Genomic DNA, 19,044 nt, shown 5'->3' on the forward strand with positions numbered 1-19,044 from the left:
TTACGACCCACAGCTCAGAATCCGCCAAACTCTAGACACCCACACAAGTCCGCCACACCAAAGGGCAGTGATAAACTGTCGATAACAAAACCTCCACCGTTATGCCAACAGGAATACGCCCACACTATCACGACCCCCGAATCCACACAGCGGTCTTTCAACCGCGGTATTCCATTGGCGGTACACACCGCTGCGCTCAAAATACACACACATTTACAAAACACAACAACGTTGGACAAATCAAAATACACACACCTGATACACATACACACATCACTCCCACATACACAATACAATATAAAACACACACCCACATTACCCACAAACCCTTACAAAGAACAATTTGGAAGAAGCAGAGAGACAGAAAACAAAGACCACACCAGCAGACAGAGGCACACAACATCATCACTCATACACATCCATGCACAAAACACCACACACCCCTAAACATCACCCCACACATCACAACACACACCACCTCACACATCACCCACACCACCCTATGGCACCGCAAAGACACCCCAGGTTTTCTGAGGAGGAGCTCAGGTCACGGTGGAGGAAATCATCCGGGTAAAGCAACAGCTATTTGGATCACATGTGCAGCACACCTCCATAGCTATGAAGATGGAGCTATGCCACAGAATCGTGGACAGGGACAACGCAGTGGGACAGTACCCAAGAACAGGGGATGACATCAGGAAGAGGCGGAACGACCTACGGGGGAAGGTGCGTTCCGTGGTCTCAAGACACCACATTGCGGTTCAGAGGACTCGGGGCGGACCCCCACCTCCTCCCTCCCACAACTAACAACATGGGAGGAGCAGGTCTCGGCTATACTGCATCCTGAGGGCCACGCAGGAGTAGCTGGAGGAATGGACTCTGGTAAGTCAAATCTTTCACTACTTCATCCCCCACCCTACCAGCATGCTATCACATACCCCCACTCTCGCCCTCACCCTCATCACTCCAACTCCTCACGTATGTCCCACTATCACAAACCACACATCCCAACACCAAGCCCTGCATGCAACAACAAAGCATGGACACCCATCACCAATGCATGTCCACTACAGATACCCACACAGACCTCTAAACAATTATCACACAAGGTCCTACACAAGAATGTAAGCACTGGGGTACAGGGTCACCCATCCATTGCACACCATGGCACACTCAAATGCAATAATCATACCTTTACACCCCTGCTGGACCCCTACCCAACGTCACCGGACAGGAGGTTCCAGACATGTCCACTCCCCCCACAGAAGAGGCCCACAGTGATGACAGCAGCTCTGTCCAACTGGATCTAGATGACCAGCCCGGCCCATCTGGGACCTCGGGACAGTTGGTTCCCCTTACACAGTCACAGGCCACTACAGAGCCCCCCCTCTTAGGAAACACCAGCACAGCACCCACCCAGCGGGCCCATACCTCTGTCCCCAGGACACGTCAAGCAGCAGTGTGTCCACCACTACAGGGAACCCAGGCTAACCCACCACCCCAAGAACAGCAGGGACCTGGGGGCAGTGGGCACACAGTTCAGGGGACAGAGGCTCAGGAAATCATGGGAACTGGGAGGTCTGCTGTGCGACAGGGGGAGGACAGACCCAGGGAACCCACTCTCCACAAGACCCTCTCCAACATCATGGGAGGGTACCATCATTCCCAGGAGACGATGGCAACGGTACTGGCCAAGTTTCAGGAGACCCAGAAGCTGCAGGAGGAACAGTATTTGGGGTTCAGGGAGGAACTTAAGTCCATCAACACCACCCTGGGCACCATTCTAGGGGTGCTATAGGACCTTGTGAACACCAGGAGGGACACTGTGGCACAACAAGGGGGTCCTGAAACTAGCCTGGATGATGAACTGCCCACCACCTCTGCCGGCATTAGTGGACAGGAGGCACCGCCATAGGACCACAACACCAACACCCTGCAGATGGAGAACCACCCCGCAAGCGGTACCTGAGATCCAGGACAAAGACAGAGAACAATGCCAAGACCCCCGCCAAGAAATGAGACCACCCTGAATGTTATCCTTCTGTCCCACTTTGTCACCCTGTCCATCCTTAAACTGCCCTAGCTCCACTTCCTATGCCCCTTTGGACAATGCACCTTTGAGCCAAATAACTGGACTCTCCCATGGACATACCTCCACCATCACCCCTGACCATTTTACAACCCCCTCCACTATTTAGCACTTAAATAAACACCCTTGAATCACAAAACAATCTGGAGTCAGTCTGTGCTTTCACAAATGTGTATTTGCAATAACTGAGGAAAATAGCAATGTCCATTGTATTGTCAACATACCTATGTCACAAAGCTCTAGTCCATGAGGTAAAATAGCGGAGGTCAAACAGTGGGACCCACATCTGTGAAATCGAAAGGGAAAGTGACAAATTAGGGTCCAAACACTGTGTAAATGTGACAGACAGATGATAGGTCTAAAACTTTTATCAGATGTAGGAGGCAGTGATGTCTTGTTATCTGTGTCTCACTGGAAGTATTGCTGGATCAAGGTGTTTCTGTTGTCTACGACCTCTTCTTCTGCCGCCTCTTCTTCACTGTCCACAGGCTCCACAGCTGCAACAAGACCTCCTTCTGGACCATCCTCCTGCAGAATAGACACCTGCCGTTGCAAAGAAAAGTTGTGCAGCGGACAGCAGGCCACGATGATCTGGCACACCTTTTTTGGTGAGTAGTATAGGGAACCACCTGTCATATGGAGGCACCGGAACCTGGCCTTGAGGAGGCCGAATGTCCTCTCTATAACCCTCCTAGTTCGCCCATGTGCCTCTTTGTAGCGTTCCTCTGCCCTTTTCCTGGGATTCCTCACTGGGGTCAGTAGCCATGACAGGTTGGGGTAGCCAGAGTCACCTGCAAATGTCGAGGGACAACTGTTAGACACACACTAACCCGAAGGGACAACCCCATACCCAGACAACTATTCACACTGTATAGGGTCCTTGTCCTCACCTAATAGCCACACACGGTGCCTCTGGAGTTGCCCCATCACATAAGGGATTCTGCTATTACTCAGAATGTAAGCATCATGCACTGAGCACGGAAATTTGGCATTCACATGGGAGATGTACTGGTCGGCCAAACACACCATCTGCACATTCATCGAATGGTAGCTCTTCCTGTTTCTGTACACCTGTTCACTCCTGCGGGGGGTACCAAGGCCACATTTGTCCCATCAATGGCACCTATGATGTTGGGGATATGTCCCAGGGCATAGAAGTCAACATTCACTGTAGGCAAATCCTCCACCTGAGGGAAATTGATGTAGCTCCGCATGTGTTTCAGCAGGGCAGACAACACTCTGGACAACACGTTTGAGAACATAGGCTGGGACATCCCCGATTCTATGGCCACTGTTGTTTGAAAAGACCCACTTGCCAAGAAATGGAGTACTGACAGGACCTGCACTAGAGGGGGGGATTCCTGTGGGATGGCGGATAGCTGACATCAGGTCTGGCTCCAACTGGGCACACAATTCCTAGATTGTGGCACGATCAAGTCTGTAGGTGACTATTACATGTCGCTCTTCCATTGTCGACAGGTCCACCAGCGGTCTGTACACCGGAGGATGCCGCCATCACCTGCCTCAGCAGACGTGCCCTATGGATGAGAAACAGCGAGCAGAGGGTCAGCCAACACTGAGGTACTAAAACAACAACTTTATTGCACACATTTGTCAATCCGCTATGTGCTTGTCTTGGTGTGTATGCAAGGCCTAGATATGTGTGACACATTTAAAAATAATGCCATGTGGCCCCCTGAAATGGCGGCTGCCTGACCTGTAATTGGATATGAGGTAACTGCGCTGGCGTTGTACATCGTCGCGGTAGGCGGTCGAAGACCGCGGCCCAATCCAGCATTGGTTAACATTGGACCCTATGGGTCCCAGGAGCCAATGACAATGTATGCCGGCGGTGACGGTACGCACCACCGCGGACGTGACCACCATTTTCTCTCTGTTCACTCACTTGATACCTGATCTTCAACAGGAGAGGACCTACACTGCAAGTGCTGCTGTGACCTCAGTCTGGAAGCAACGATGGCTCATGTGACTGGGGGAAGGGCCCCTGCCTTCACATCGGAGGAGAAACTAGTGGATGGGGTCATCACCGAGTACACGTTACTCTACGGTCCTCCAGACAAACAGGTGGGTACACTGTGAGCATGCTGTATGGGCAATGCCTATTTGGAGTGGTGTGGATGGGAGATAGGGGGGGTGAGGCGTGCATGACCGATGGTGAGTGTATGTGCCTCAGGGCAAGGGTGGGAACGTGGGCCAATGACTGTGACGGTCCGGACGAATAATGTTATACCTTTTCCCCTGTACTATTCCTGTAAGTCAGCGCCCACCAGTAGAAGTATATTTGGCGTGCCATCGCCAAGGACATCCGGGCCCTAGGGGTCCACCACAGACGGAGCACCCACTGCTGTAAAAGATGGGAGGACATTCGCCGCTGGAGCAAGAAGACGGCAGAGGCCAAGCTGGGGATGGCCTCCCAACATGGGAGGGGTGCCCGTCGCACCATGACCTCCCTGATGCTCCGGATCCTGGCGGTGGCGTATCTGGAGTTGGATGGGCGCTTGAGGGCATCACAGCAGTCACAAGTGGGTGAGTACAGTCACATCCATCTGACTCTGCGCGCATTAGAGGTGTCTAGCTGTCGTAGGTGGGCTGTGGGTTACCCTAGGCTAGGGCGAACCTTGTAGTCAAGGACCCTTTGTGAGGCAGGCTAAGTGGCACCCCAACCCCACCAGTAGTAAGAGGCATCTACACCTAGTCAGGCTCCTGTGACTTCCATGTGTGCTGCAATCGGCCATAGCCCATGTACCCCATGTCACTGTGAGGAATTAGGGAACTCTAAGTGCATGGCGTAGTGCAGAGGGCTGCTGTGTCTGTAGTGTCCGCCAACGGTAGCGGTATTGCATGTACTGAACATGTATTTCTACTTTTTTCCCCCCCCTTTTTGTGGTCTCCCTGTTCTTGTGTGCATTAGCATCATCAGGTGTAGGAGCTGTGCCACCGGAGCAGGAGGGAGCTGCATCCCATATGGCCCTGGAGGGTGACACTACGGAGTCAGAATTCACCAGTGGGACGGAGGGCGAGGGGAGCTCCACGGCGGGGACTGGAGCAGAGACCAGCGACACCAACTCCTCCTCTGATGGGAGCTCCCTTGCGGTGGCGGACCCCTCTGTGCCCCCCACATCTAGAGGTACAGCCACCACCCCCCCTACCAGCACCGCCCTCCCAGCAGCCCCTCAGCATGTGGCCCGTGGCCGCTCACCCAGGAGGGTGGGCATCTCCTTCGCCCCAGGCACCTCAGCCCCTGCCCCAGTCAGCCCTGCTGCCCTCAGTGAGGAGGCCATTGACCACCTGAGATCCCTCACTGTTGGGCAGTCTACCATTCTGAATGCCATCCAGGGTGTAGAGAGGCAGTTGCAACAGACAAATGCATACCTGGAGGGCATTCATTCTGGTCAGGCAGCCCACAGAGAGCATTTTAGACTCTGGCCTCAGCACTGATGGCAGCCATTGTCCCTGTGTCCAACCTCCCCCCTCCAACTTCCTCCACCCAGACCCAATCCCCAGTCGCAGAGCCTATCCCAAGCACACCATCAGACCAACATGCACACACCTCAACACACAAGGGTAGCTCTGGCAAACATAAGCACCACACATCCCACAGGCGCTCACACAAGCATCATACCCATGCACACATACCAACATTCACTGCCTCCACTGTGTCCCTCTCCTCCACGTCTCCCTCCTCCCTCCCTGTCACGTCTCCACTCACACCTGCATGTACTACATCCTCAGCCACTACCTCCATCACCAGCACGCCCATCCCCACACACCGCTCACGTGCAATCACCACCCCCACTACCATTCACACATCCCCTGTGTCCTCTACCAGTGTATAATAAACACAAAAGGGTATGGGGTTCACTAATGATAAGGAGCTGCAACTACAGGAGATTATCCAGGGGCTCCTAGACCTCAATGGGTGTCAACAATGGAGTGTGAGTGCTGTGGGATGGTGATGGATAGGGGGAGGGGGTATTTCCTTTACGGACTAGGTGGTCTCACACAGTATGTAGTGTTATGCTTCATCATTTGACCACCTAGCCACACCCAGGTAGGACATTGCCACCTGTGCGGACTCAACCTCATCGTTAAAAGAACGGGAGGGAGTGCGTAAATTGTTATTTTTCTGGAGTTAGTGGGATCCAGCTAAGCTAGGGGAATAAAAACACCTAAGCAGTTACCGGTGTGTAATCTGCACTTTTAATAGTGGTGTCTGCTGGTGGATTAAAAACAAGGGTGCTGCTGCAGAGAAGAACGCTGCAAAGTCAGGGCAAATGGCAAAGCAACTTGTGCAGATCAGCGAGTATGTAGGTCCCGGTCTCCTCTCTGTTCTCAGAGCACTTTTGCGTAAAGCCAGGGGATACCCTATAATCCTAACCTGCACAAAAAACTGTAAATACACAATCCATACAGAAAACCAATGACAGGTAGGGACAAATTCAATCCTTAAGTTGTAAGAACAGTCCTTAATTCTGTTACTTATGGATTTATTTCTTTACAAATTTATTTCGAAGATTTTTAATATAGCAAAAAGGATCTATGGTTAACAAATATGATTTAGTGAACAATACATAAATAAATATACATACAAAATTACTCACAATATACGCACAATCGACCACATATAAAATTAAAGATTTAACAATAAAAACCATCCTAAGATGGTACCCTACACATTACAATAGTGGTCATTATAGTGTAATTTCACATGTGATCCACTGCTCTTTGCTCAGGTACTAGGCTTTTTTTACACTTTAACAATCAACGTATTGTGTTTTTCTTTCACACAAACGTGATATCGTGCGTTTCAAGTCTTTGCAATCTAATCCATTACTCGGTAAGCCCAATAACCTTGCAGGGAAGTCAACGCGTTTCGGCCTACTGATTTAGGGCCTCATCAGGACTGGAGAAGGGCAAATAGTGGTTCTAAAAAAACTATCAAAAATCAAACACTTACCAAAATGCATTCATCCATGTGAGAAATAGATCAATAGACAGGTGTATGTTACAAGCCACCAGTATTATATATTCCACAAAAACTCTATTTTAAAGAAAATATATCAATTTAATCTAGAAATGTTTTCCAGTTTACGACCAACCATAAAGTAATTTTATATCTAATTTAATAGCTACCCCTGCCGTAATGTTAACCAACTCTTAGGTTAGTGAACGTAGCCTTTCACCATATATGCTTTATTTTTTGTTGTTATTGCTCAGAAACAGGAAAAACCTGTCTTTACCTTAGTGGTAGGAACACCGGAGGAAACAAATCCTGTATGTCGTTCTCAAAGGATTGGAAACGCTGGCCCAACTTGCTTGTATTTATCGCCTCAAGACCATACAGTGCAGCTCGTGTCGGCACCTTAATAGGGGAACAACACGAGGGACAGAAATCTACCCGTCCTTAATAGTCCCACTCTTCTCGAAATGGTGGCAGAAATTTAAAATCTCCCGTATATAAATACAGTTTTTCTTAAGCCTGCCGCGTCCTACTGTTGCGGCTCATTCGAGATGCGTCTTCCGTAATCAAGTTGTTGCTAAGCGACGTCATGCACAGAAAACGTGCTGGCGTCTTATATAACAAGCTCAACCGGCATTAGAAACAAGTCAAATAGTGGGTCATATCTCCGAACACCGGCCTCTGTTGGTAGCATAGCGGCCATCTTCAAGATGGTTCAAAAGTCTTTACTGCGCTATTTTATGAATATTTATTTCGTCCTGCAATTACCAAAGCCCATATCCACCTCGAAGTCGGGATAAATATTTGAACATCAACTGCACTCGAGATGTTATTAAAGCATAGAACAACTTGTTTTTACTTTACTCGTCTGTTACAATTACAGACTCCCTACTTAGACAAATGGCCTCCTAATGTTATCGTATCGGCCATCTTTAGTGTCCCTTCTTTACCCATATTTTCTAACACAGGCAATCTTTGGGAGCATCACCTTCCACCTATGGGTCATGTTACGGATCTTTATCGAAGAAAGACGAACAATTACAAATATATATGCTTGTGGATTAGATGGTACAAAAATATACATTTCACAAATCATCCATTTAAAAAAATTATTAAGCATGATATATTGTAGTTCTAAACACACAGTCAAAAATTACCAAATTCTTGAAGTGGGTACAAAGTCTCACTTGATTAGGGCCCACATTTCATCATCATCATTTAATCCAGTTCTAGCTGTATGGAATCGCTCAATCAATCTTGCCTCCATTTTTAATAGTTTCTTTGTTGTCATTAATCCATCCGGTTTGGGTTGTATTGCCAATAATACTGTCCACCAGATCTCTTCTGCTGTGTGATTGTAGTCCTGGAAATGCTCTACTAGTGGTGCTCCTTTGACTCCACATTTAATTCTAGATCGATGTTGCAGGATCCTGGTTTTTATTGGTTGTGAAGTCTGTCCAATGTATGTCTTGCCACAAGGACACCAAATACAGTAAATCACATTTTTGGTGTTACAATTAGTAAAAGCATTCTGTAAATGTGTTATACCGTTTATTTTAACCTCTTTGGTATCTTGTATATATTGGCATGCTAAGCATTTACCACATCTGTAACGCCCTTGGATAGCTGGCAGTTGCAACATAGTTCTCAGATCTTTCTTTCTTTCAGTTTGTGTCTGCGCTGCCTTGACCCATTGGTCTCTTAAACTACGAGCTTTCTTGAACGAAAACAGTGGTTTGTCTATATTCAACCCACGAATGATTTTCCAATTGCGTTCAATAATAGACCGTATTTTATTTGCCTTAGGGCTAAATGTGATTACACATGTTAAGGGGACTTCTTTAGTTTTTTCCTTCGGTACCAATAATGTTTCTCTCGGCGTAAACCAAGCTCTTTTGGCTGCATTTTTAACCAATTTTCTAGGGTACCCTCTATCGGTAAGTTTCTTAATCAATTCCTCTGCATTATCAAAATAATCAGTTTTTTCTGTACAATTCCTCCTGATTCTTAAAAATTGACCATAAGATAAATTTTGTTTGAGTGTACGTGGATGTCCACTTGAAAAGTGTAACAAGGTGTTACGATCTGTGGATTTTTTATATAGACTAACTGCTAGTTTGCCATTTTTATTCCATATCCATAAATCGAGAAAATTGATTTTAGTATTGTCTTTGTTCATAGTGAATTTAAAATCACCTGTGCGGTGATTTAACCAGTCATGAAATGCTTCTAAAGTTTCTTTCGTACCTTGCCAAACCTTCAGAATATCATCGATATACCGGAACCAATGTTTAATATGTTGCTTAAAAGGATTGGTTTGGGAATAGACCCATTTATGTTCAAAGTGGTCCATCACCAAGTTAGCGATCTCTGGGGCAAAACTGCAACCCATTGCAACGCCTTTAACCTGGCGATATAACGTATCGTTATATTTGAAAAAATGGTTCTTCAAACAAAGTGTAGCTAATTCCACTAGAAATTCAGAGCACTTTTGGGCAGCAAAAATGTATATCCCAAGTTTTAGATCTGGGCTTGCTGGGCACATTTGGCACCACTTCCAAAGGTCTATTTCTGGAGAGGCACCATCTGGATAGATGGAATTTACCAAGGCTAGATCCAGGTGTGTGTTCAATATTACTGAAACCTTTTCTGTCACTCAGGCTCTGATCAGAAGGCCAGTCAGCTAGCCCCTGGAGCCACACTGGAAGTCTTTGGTTCCCGGAGGTAAGCAGGTCCCAAACAGAAGGATAGTCCTTTGAGGATACAGGGAAGACTTCAGGCAGCAGGGCAGTCTTCCAAAGTACATAGCAGCCACAGGCAACAGGGTAGTTCTCTGAGTATCCTTCAACAGGTCCACAACTAAACATTGAGTCTGAGGGTCTTAGTTTTATACCTGAAGGCAACTTTGAAGTGAGAGAAACCCCCGGAAATTTCCCCCCACAGAAGTATTTTGAATTGCATGCCTCCCTGCTCTGGTCCCAGGCTGTCTGTAATCAAAATAGGCTTGTGTTATGTTCTTTGTGTGTGTACTGAGGCAGTGTCTTTGAAATGCAAGTGGAGCTCCACCCCCTCATCCTGCTAGAACAGCTTAACCTGCCAACATCTAATCCGTCTATTGTGTGGCTGTCTGGAAGGAGTACACAAAGACCAACTGCCAAGTACATCTAGCCCTGGGACCCAGAAACAGTCCCCTCATCCCTCTAGGACAGCTTAACCTGTCAACATCCAATTCCTCTGTTGTGCGGCTGTCTGGAAGGAAAACACAAAGACCAACTGCCAAGTACATCTAGCCATGGGACCTAGAAACAGACTGTTGGTACCAACTGTTTAGGACAAGAAAATTACAACTTTCTAAAAGTGGTATTTTTAGAATTGTTAGACCTGTCAGCCTGGTGGTCTTCCCCCAAACATTTTGCCTCTTCTCCTTCCTTATGCTAGACCTATTTGGTTGGCCTTGGGACTCTGAGCTCTGATATACAGTGCTAAAGTGTGCATGTGATTACTCATTAAAACATGGTAATATTGGCTTATATCCCAGTTGGCATATTTAGCTTACTTATTAGTTCCTAGTAAAGTGCAATGCATGTGCAAAGTGCCTGTAAATTAAATGCGTTTATTGGACCTACACTTCTGATAATGCCACCCATTTAAATAGCCCTTCTAACATGTCTTAGGTTTGCCATTGCAGAGCCTGTGTGTACAGTTTAAACTGCAATGTTGACCTGGCAAAATAACCCTTTGCCAGGCCAAAGCCTTGCTCTTTCATACCTCTAGGTTACCCCTAGGGTAAGCCCTGGACAGCACAGAGGGCAGGGTGCAATGTCTTGAAAGAGTAGGATATTTACCTTCTAGTTTTAAATGTTCTGGTAGTGAAAAACTCTAAAATTTGTTTTTCACTGGTGTATGGCCTATCTTTCGCCTGTAATAACATTGGAGTTGCTTTATTACATTTTATATGTATAGCTTCCAAATGGGAAAAGATGATCCCTTCATGTTTGGTGTCTCTGGAATCAATTTAAAATTTCAACCTATGGCGAAGTTGAATTTAAAGTTCTAATTCTGAAATGCCACTTTTAAAAAGTTGGCATTTTCATGCATCATTCATTTGGTCCCTGCAGCCTGTCTCTGGTCACATGACTGGGTGCAGTTGGCTTTGCATATGCCTTCTAGATAGCTGCACACAATGGGAGTTTAGGTGTGACTTAATGGGTTATCCTGGACAAGATAAGAAGGAGGAGCTGAACACAGCATCACTTACACCTGAAGAGGCTACGTCCTGTAAACACACTTTCTGACCATGTATTTTCACTCCAACCAGCTTGGAGCCGGGCTAGGTGAGGAAGGTAATTCTTTGCACTTCAAATCCTCTGTCCTGAAGCGTCTCCTACCTTCTAAACACAAGGCACTAACGTATCAATTTAGGACCTCACGCACCACCACTTCAGTATACTTCTGGACCTGTGGATACTGTGCCAGGAAGAAGGACTGCTGTGTTGCTGAAGGCCTGCCACTTTGGTGAACTGCTGTATTGCTGAACTCCTGCTCTGCTGTGCCAACCTGTGCGTGGGAGTGAGAAGGGCTATACCTGCATCTCTCCACCCCAAAACCCTGAGTGAATCCAACAGCTAGTTGGCTGGTCTCATTTTGGAAATTAGGTTGTTGGTTGACTGGGGTGTAAACCCTAGTGAGACAGCAACCACAATCCTAGTCAGGGTAAATTTCAGGCAAACCCTCTGTTGACCTTTGCTCACCCTCTGGTAGCTTGCCACAGAGCAGTCAGGCTTAACCTGGAGGCAGTGTGTAAAGTATTTGTGCAACATTTCAAACAGTAAAACAGGGAAAAAAAACACACAAAATGAGTCCACACTGCCACCGCCCTGCTTCTGCACCTAGACTCTGCTTTCTGTTCATCTGTCCTGCCAAGTGGTGCGACCCCAGTCCTGGACTCTTGAAAGTGGAACTGAGGTCTTTGCTACAGCAGATCACCACATCTCAGAACCAACACATCTCCCTGGCTGCGTGATGCATCTGTGTTTCAGACACACGCAATGCTCCTCAACCAAGATTTAAGGTACTTTGGTTCAGTGGACCAAACTGGGTCCCTGTAGCCAGCCCGCGCTCCATCGTAGTCGGCCTAATCTCTTGACTTTGTCCAGTTCCAGTGCGACCAGATATTCCCGGTTGGTGCCTCTTGCTTCTGAGCCCTGTTTTACAGTTTATTCTTTAAGCATTCATAACTCATGATCTACTCATTAGATTTTTGTTGTTTTGGTCTTAGTTTTATTTATTAAATCATGTTTTAACTGTCTAACCTGTTGGGTTTTGTGTGGCGTTTTCACAATTTCAGTGCTTGAAGTGTTACACAAATACTTTACACATTGCCTCCTGGTTAAGCCTGACTGCTCTGTGTCAAGCTTCCAGGGTGTTGAGCACAGGTTTACTTGGGGTTTGCTTATTTGGCATAGCTAAACTAGCCTCAAAAGCTTCTTCTTCCGTAAACATCAGCTTGTAGTAGCTGCCAGCATAAGCTGATTTGGTGGAAGAATCCACTTTAACTGGATATCATAAATACACTGAAAGTGTGTTACTCACGTATCAGATGGAACAGTACACTCAATAGCACTGCTGGGAGCCCCCCAAAAGAAAGGTCAATTAGCAAGCTCCCAAAACCTGGCATTGTTTCTCAATATGTCCATCTGTAACAACTCCTTCCATGCTGCAGTTTTATTTTATTTTTTCGAGCTTCTAGGGTTTGTTTGTAGAAATTACTACATTTTGTAATATGGACCTTATCCTGGGGGATGCCTTTTAAGGCTTTTAACAAAGTTTGGTGGGCCACTGTGCACTTGTGGTCAAACCTCCTGTCCCCTTGCCCTTAACTTTGCCTACAGGTATTGAAAGGCAGTTAGCAACTTGATTACAGATCCTATAGAAGACATTTAAACAGACTTCCTCCTAAGTGGAATCATTCAGGCAAGAGGTAAATTAATCTCCAAATGCTTTTAATAACTCCTTAAAATGTTGGACAGGCGGGCACCACCTTACTCCATTTAAATCCACAAGCCTGATCCCGTGGGGGGATGTCAAGATTACTTGGGTCCAATACTAAATGAATCACCTCCTCTTCCCCTCATGTCAACATGAGAATTAGAGGTTGTGGTCGCTAAAATGGAACCACTTAACAACACTAGACATAACAAACTGAGCCAAAGAAACAGAAATAAATATAAAATCAATAGTGGATTCAGGTCTCTGCCAATAAACGTGGGGGCAGTAAACAAACCCCTGTCCTCTCTGGCTTGAATAAGATTATGATCTGAAATTATGCCCTCAAGCAGTGCCCCTTTTTGCATAGGCTCAAAATGAGTACTTAAACAAAACTCTGGATCAAGCACGTCGCATGGAATCCCGTCTGGCATAAATGCAAATTGAAATCACCTAGCAGGATAACCAAATACAGAATATTCTGCATCACCCCAAACAAAACAAAAAAAAAAACTTTAGGCTATCCAGATGCTTGTTTGGATGAGCCCTCACAAAAGAATCATAAAAATTGATAATAAGTACATTTGGTTTATTTTTTATAGTTATCTGGACCGCTAACAAGTAACTAGAGCCTGTTTTCTTTAATTGTTAAAGAGATAAGAGTTTGTAAGCCCCCTTGGACCTACCTGAAAGGGAGGGAAGGGCAGGCTCAAATTAACTCATATACCTATTCATAAAAAACGTAGACTCAGATTCCCAGGTCTCTTGTATGCCCACTGTTTGATGGTCTTTTAATATATTGGGCCATCTTTCACTCTCACGCTTGTTATTTAACCTGGCTATTTTCCAACTGAGGATGTTCAACTGAATGACTGGTTTGGGCACTGAGCTACTGAGTGTCATAATAAGGAGCCTCTCGGGAGCCTCACAGATCCTAGTATCTGGAGGTGGAATATGAGCTGGGGTTAGTCAATCGTTTTAATCAAGGACATTCAGTGGAGCTGTGTTTTTCCATAAGGTTAACTAAGCTTGTTTCTTCGTATTTCTCTCACCGAACACGAATAGTTCATGATAAGAAAGTACATATTTTTTGTTTTCGCCAGTGCAGGGAAAGGTGCGGCCTTAGAAGGAGAGCCTTTAAAGGCTGGCCAGTTTTCAAAGTTTTTCTTCCAACTCTGACCTACAGTAGCCAGCATGTTTGAATATTTCCATCTGCGAGGGAAAGGCCTTTCAGAAGGCTCTTTTCATGGTTGTTTAAACTATAAAAGAGGTGGCCCTGGTCAGTAGCGAGGGAATTTCCGAGACCTCGGTCAGGATTGGACATCAAATGCCTGACATTTTCCTGTGAGGGTCTCTTTCTCACAATTGAGCGGGGTCGTCTTCTTGCTGGCATGAGAAAGATGAAGAGCTTGGCAGGCCCTATGGTGATGAATTTGTACTTCATCCTTTGCTTTGCAATTATGCTATAATATAATCACATATATTTAGTGTGTACGTTGCAGTTGAGAATAATTTTGATTTATTTTCCTTTCATTGCTGTGACTGTTTTTAAACGTGTGCCTTCAACCTACTTATCTCCTTCATTTTTTAGGAACCTTGTGGTAAAGTAATAATAAATGTCTTCTTTAAACTAAGAAGAGCATTCCAGAGATTTTTGTCAGCTCGGTCATTAGTAAAAGCAAAACAAGGGGGCATAAAGGAATCCAAGTGGTAAGGCTCTAATACCCCTAGAGTGAAAATTAGATCCTGAATAGAACAGCTTCTCAGCTATGTTGGGTTGATAAAAACTGATCACAATACAGTCCCCCACTCCAGTTTTCTTGCTAGGGTCAACCCACTCCACCAGTCTAGCTATGTTGATAGGAGTTGAAACCTGTGATCCTGGACCCATCAGCATATTTGGATTTGCAGATCACTTTTGAGGTAAGCTCCAAAATGCCATCTTTCAACGGCCCCACCCTACCAGAACAGTGACTAAGGTAGTGGCTGCTAGAGGGAGGTCTAATTTAGTGAAGCAGCCCTCCCTAGCTAAAGGGTAAAAAGAACCAGGAGTAGGGCCCCGAAGTGTAGTCTTCTTAGGGGGAGAAACAAACGAGGTCCTCCCAGGCAGAGACTTGTAAACTATAGAAGGCCTTATACCATCTGAGTTTGAAAAAGGGGCTGGAAAGTCATTTAGAGAATTAGGCAGATTCCCCAAATTGGTGATATCCCTTAGAGCCTCTACAGGAGATAGTTGGTTGGTTAAGCCATGTAAGGGTATATTGCAACCACAGAACACATTGTATCAGGGTTGGAAATCACTAGGCAACGAGACTTGGGACCTATTTGCCGATTCTTTAAATAAACCTTTACCTCTGTAATTGAGGATTCAAGTAAAGACAGCTTTCCCAACATTCTCTCAAAGATATTACAAAGTGATCCCATGATCTTCTCATATGAGGCTAAAACTAGAGGTTCAATTAATACATGGAGCTGTTCTTCTAGACCCGTAACAGGGATAGAGTCCACTAAATTGTCCTCCAAGATATCAATAGCTTAAGATGATCTTTTGCCTGTATCCAGGTCACAAGCCAGTTCATTGTTCAAAACAGAATCAGGTCCCCCAGGACCATAACCAGGGTTCTTAGACAAGATGGCCCCCTTGGGAGATATGGGGTCTACAGAATGAATGTCTGCCACCACAGTTAGAAACCTTGAGGCGAGTGTACTAGAGAAACACTCTAAGCGTCAGTTAAATTTGGTTGCTCGACCACCTACCCTCCTCACGTTCTGAACAGATGTGTCAGGCAGGACATTAATGGCCCTCAAACCCAATCTTTCTTCTGCATACTGTATCTCATCAGACAGGGCTCCCACAGCAGGTGTCAAGTATGAAACAATGGATGCACAATTACATGGAACCTTAGCCTTCACAAGGTTAGAGTGACTTAAAGATTTGCGCTTACCCATAGTAAAAGTCAAAAGGCAGACAAAAAGGTGGTGGCCTAACCCAGCCTCTGCCAGATGCTGATGAGCACAGACAGGCCCAAACTTGGCCTGCACAAGGCCTGCACTGTGGGAGAGGCGTGTGTACTTTATAGCACCGCTTCTACACACAGGTGGGAAAGATCCTGGCCCTCCTCCTGGACCAGTGATGACTATGGGGCTCATAGGCCCCCACCAGCAGCAGCTGATTGCCCCATGCTGCGGCAGAGGTGTGTGCACTTTAAATAGCTGAGTCCGCACACAGGCCTAAAAGATCCCGGCGTCCTCCTAGGCCCGCAATGACTATGGGACTCGTAGTCCCCCACTGGCAGCAGCTGATTGGCCTGCACTGTGGGAGAGATGTGCATACTTAATAGCACTGAGTCCGCACACAGGTGTGAAAAATCCCAGCCCTCCTCCTGGGCCCACGATGATTCTGGAACTCGTAGTCCCCCAACAGCAGCAGCTCATTGTCCTGTGCTGCAGGAGAGATGGGCATACTAGCACTGAGTCCGCATACAGGTGTGAAAAATCCCAGCCCTCCTACTCGGCCCACAATGACCATGGGACTTGCAGTCCCCCACCAGCAACAGCTGGTTGTTGCGCACTGTGAGAGAGGTATGCACAATTTACAGCACCAAGTCCACACACAGGTGTGAAAGATCCCAGCCCTCACCTGGTCCCATGATGACTATGGGACTCGTAGCACCCCTTGGCAGCAGATGATAGTACCACTATGTGGGAGAGGTGTGTGCGCTTTATACTGCTGAGTCCATAAACAGGTCTAAAAGATGTCTGCCCTCCTTCTAGGCCCGCAATAGTCATGGGACTCAAAGTCCTCCACCAGCAGCAGCTGATTGTCATTTAAGTCATATACATCAATCAACTTTCAAATTGGGATGAATGCATACACAATTTATGAATTGTTGTGAAAGCTGATTTCTTCAGATTAGTGGGGTAGTGAGGACATTCAAGGCTAGTGTAAATGGTTGTGTTCAGAGTCGTTTCCTAAAACACAGGCTGTTGATAACACTTCAGGTAAGAGATGGAGTGTTCTAAAAGTAAGAACTTGGTACTGTGATTGTTCATACACCACAATTGGCAGCTTCTATTTACAGAAGTCAAAATCAATGATGTATTTGTCTTGGCTGTATTTCGACCACCTTCAGGATTTGCCATCTCTCTTTAGGTATTGTCTAGGCCATGGAGCTAATGTCATTCAGGTGGCAGAGGACTTATGAACAAATAGGTATTAATTGAGCAAAGACTCTTGGCAAACATCCACTTCTTGATGGTACTGAAGCAGTTGTCAACTAGATGGGCATCCGTTCAAACTTTCATGTATTGATATAGATGAGCATTGTCAGTTAATAGATAATGATAAGCTACTAGCTCTGGCCCAAACACTTAGCAAACACACTTAAAGGAAAGATTTGAAAGAGTAGATTTTGATAACGTTCCAGAACTATGTATGTGGGTGTTGTGAATAATTTCTGTAAATAACTAATTAATGTTTTTTCTCACAAAACTGTCCTTAATTATTTTAATACCATAGATTGTTAAATGTAAAGATTTTCTATTCTGTCATCTCTTGTTACTCTTAGTTGTACACGAGATGTTGTTATGTTGGGCTTCAATCCGCTGATTTTATTTTGCACTGTAGAGCTGTGGGAGCCTGGAGGGTGTGAGAGCTTCAGTAGTATAAGTCTTTGAGTTCCAAATTCGTGATACATTAGTTGGTTGGTGTTTGTTGCTTGGAAATTAGGATATGAAGATGATGAAATTTACTAAGGTCTGGAAGTACCTCTACTTGGAGGAAGAGCGAATTCTATGAGTAAAGATGAGAACAGCTTCTAAAAACATTCTCTTTTTCTCTTTTTATTTTTTTGCAGTTTCATATGCACATAAACTAACCTTTGAGGCTATTTCCTCTGTGCATGCGTACTGAAGAATGCAGCACACATGCAAAGAAGAAAAAAGAGTACACCAGCCTCAAACAGGCCCACCTTTTTGAAACAATTTCATGCCTACAAATTTTGTATATATAGGTTTTCATCAAAATCCACGGTTGGATGCCCAGGAACCACAATGCACCACCTTGGAACATTTCCCGTTATTTTCTTTTCTTTTATAAAGCAATGCATAGGGACACTTGCATTTTTTTTTTAATCCCCAGAAGGATTTTGCATGGAGTCTGTGTTAAAACGTAATGCAAACCAAGTCCAAAATCTTTGTAGATTTTGGCCCCAGGTATTTGACTTGAATAACAAGATGTTGAGCTGAAACAGGACTCAAACCTGGTTCCTCAGTTGCATAGTCAGCATCTCTGTTTGAATGAATAAATATGTAGCTAGGTGTAATACAGGATTGGTGCTATGATATCTGGGTGATCCTGAAACCTGAGATAGACATTTAGAAGAATAAATAGCTCAAATGAGTTTAGTAACAGAGAAAAGCAAAAATATCAAAAGATATGGGTGAAGGTACAGTCCTACTCCAGAGGCTGTTGTTGATGACAAAAAACAATTGCCCGTTGTGTTGTTGTTTTTGAGAGTATCAGTAAGTTGCCATTGGCTTGAAATTACAATCCACCAGCAAACCAGCATTGTTAGTTGATTCAAGATAAATGATAGTTCTGTGTGTGTGTAAGTGTGTGGATGTTGGTGTGTGTTTGTGTGTGTGTGCCTGGGTGTGTGTGTGCATGTGTGTATGAGTAAGTGAAAGCCTAACAATAAACATGTAAGGAGGGGAGGTGAATGTAATACTGGGAAGCGAATGAACGGAATTGCAGATATTAGTTCAGTTTCAGGAAGGTAAGTTTTTACTTGATTAGAAAGTTAGTGTTTCATGGTTTTATCATCACTGAAGAGACCATCACATACTGACCTTATTGTCTTGCTGGGATATGAGGAAGAGGGTGAATAAACAGACTCTTTCCCTCTAAGGGAGGGTGTGCAGCAAGGATGTGTAGTGTCACTTAGTATGTTTATGCTTTATGTGAATGGGTAAGAGTCTGTTTTGGACA

Source organism: Pleurodeles waltl, chromosome 4_1, assembly GCF_031143425.1.
Source record: "Pleurodeles waltl isolate 20211129_DDA chromosome 4_1, aPleWal1.hap1.20221129, whole genome shotgun sequence".
Lineage (NCBI taxonomy): Eukaryota > Metazoa > Chordata > Amphibia > Caudata > Salamandridae > Pleurodeles > Pleurodeles waltl.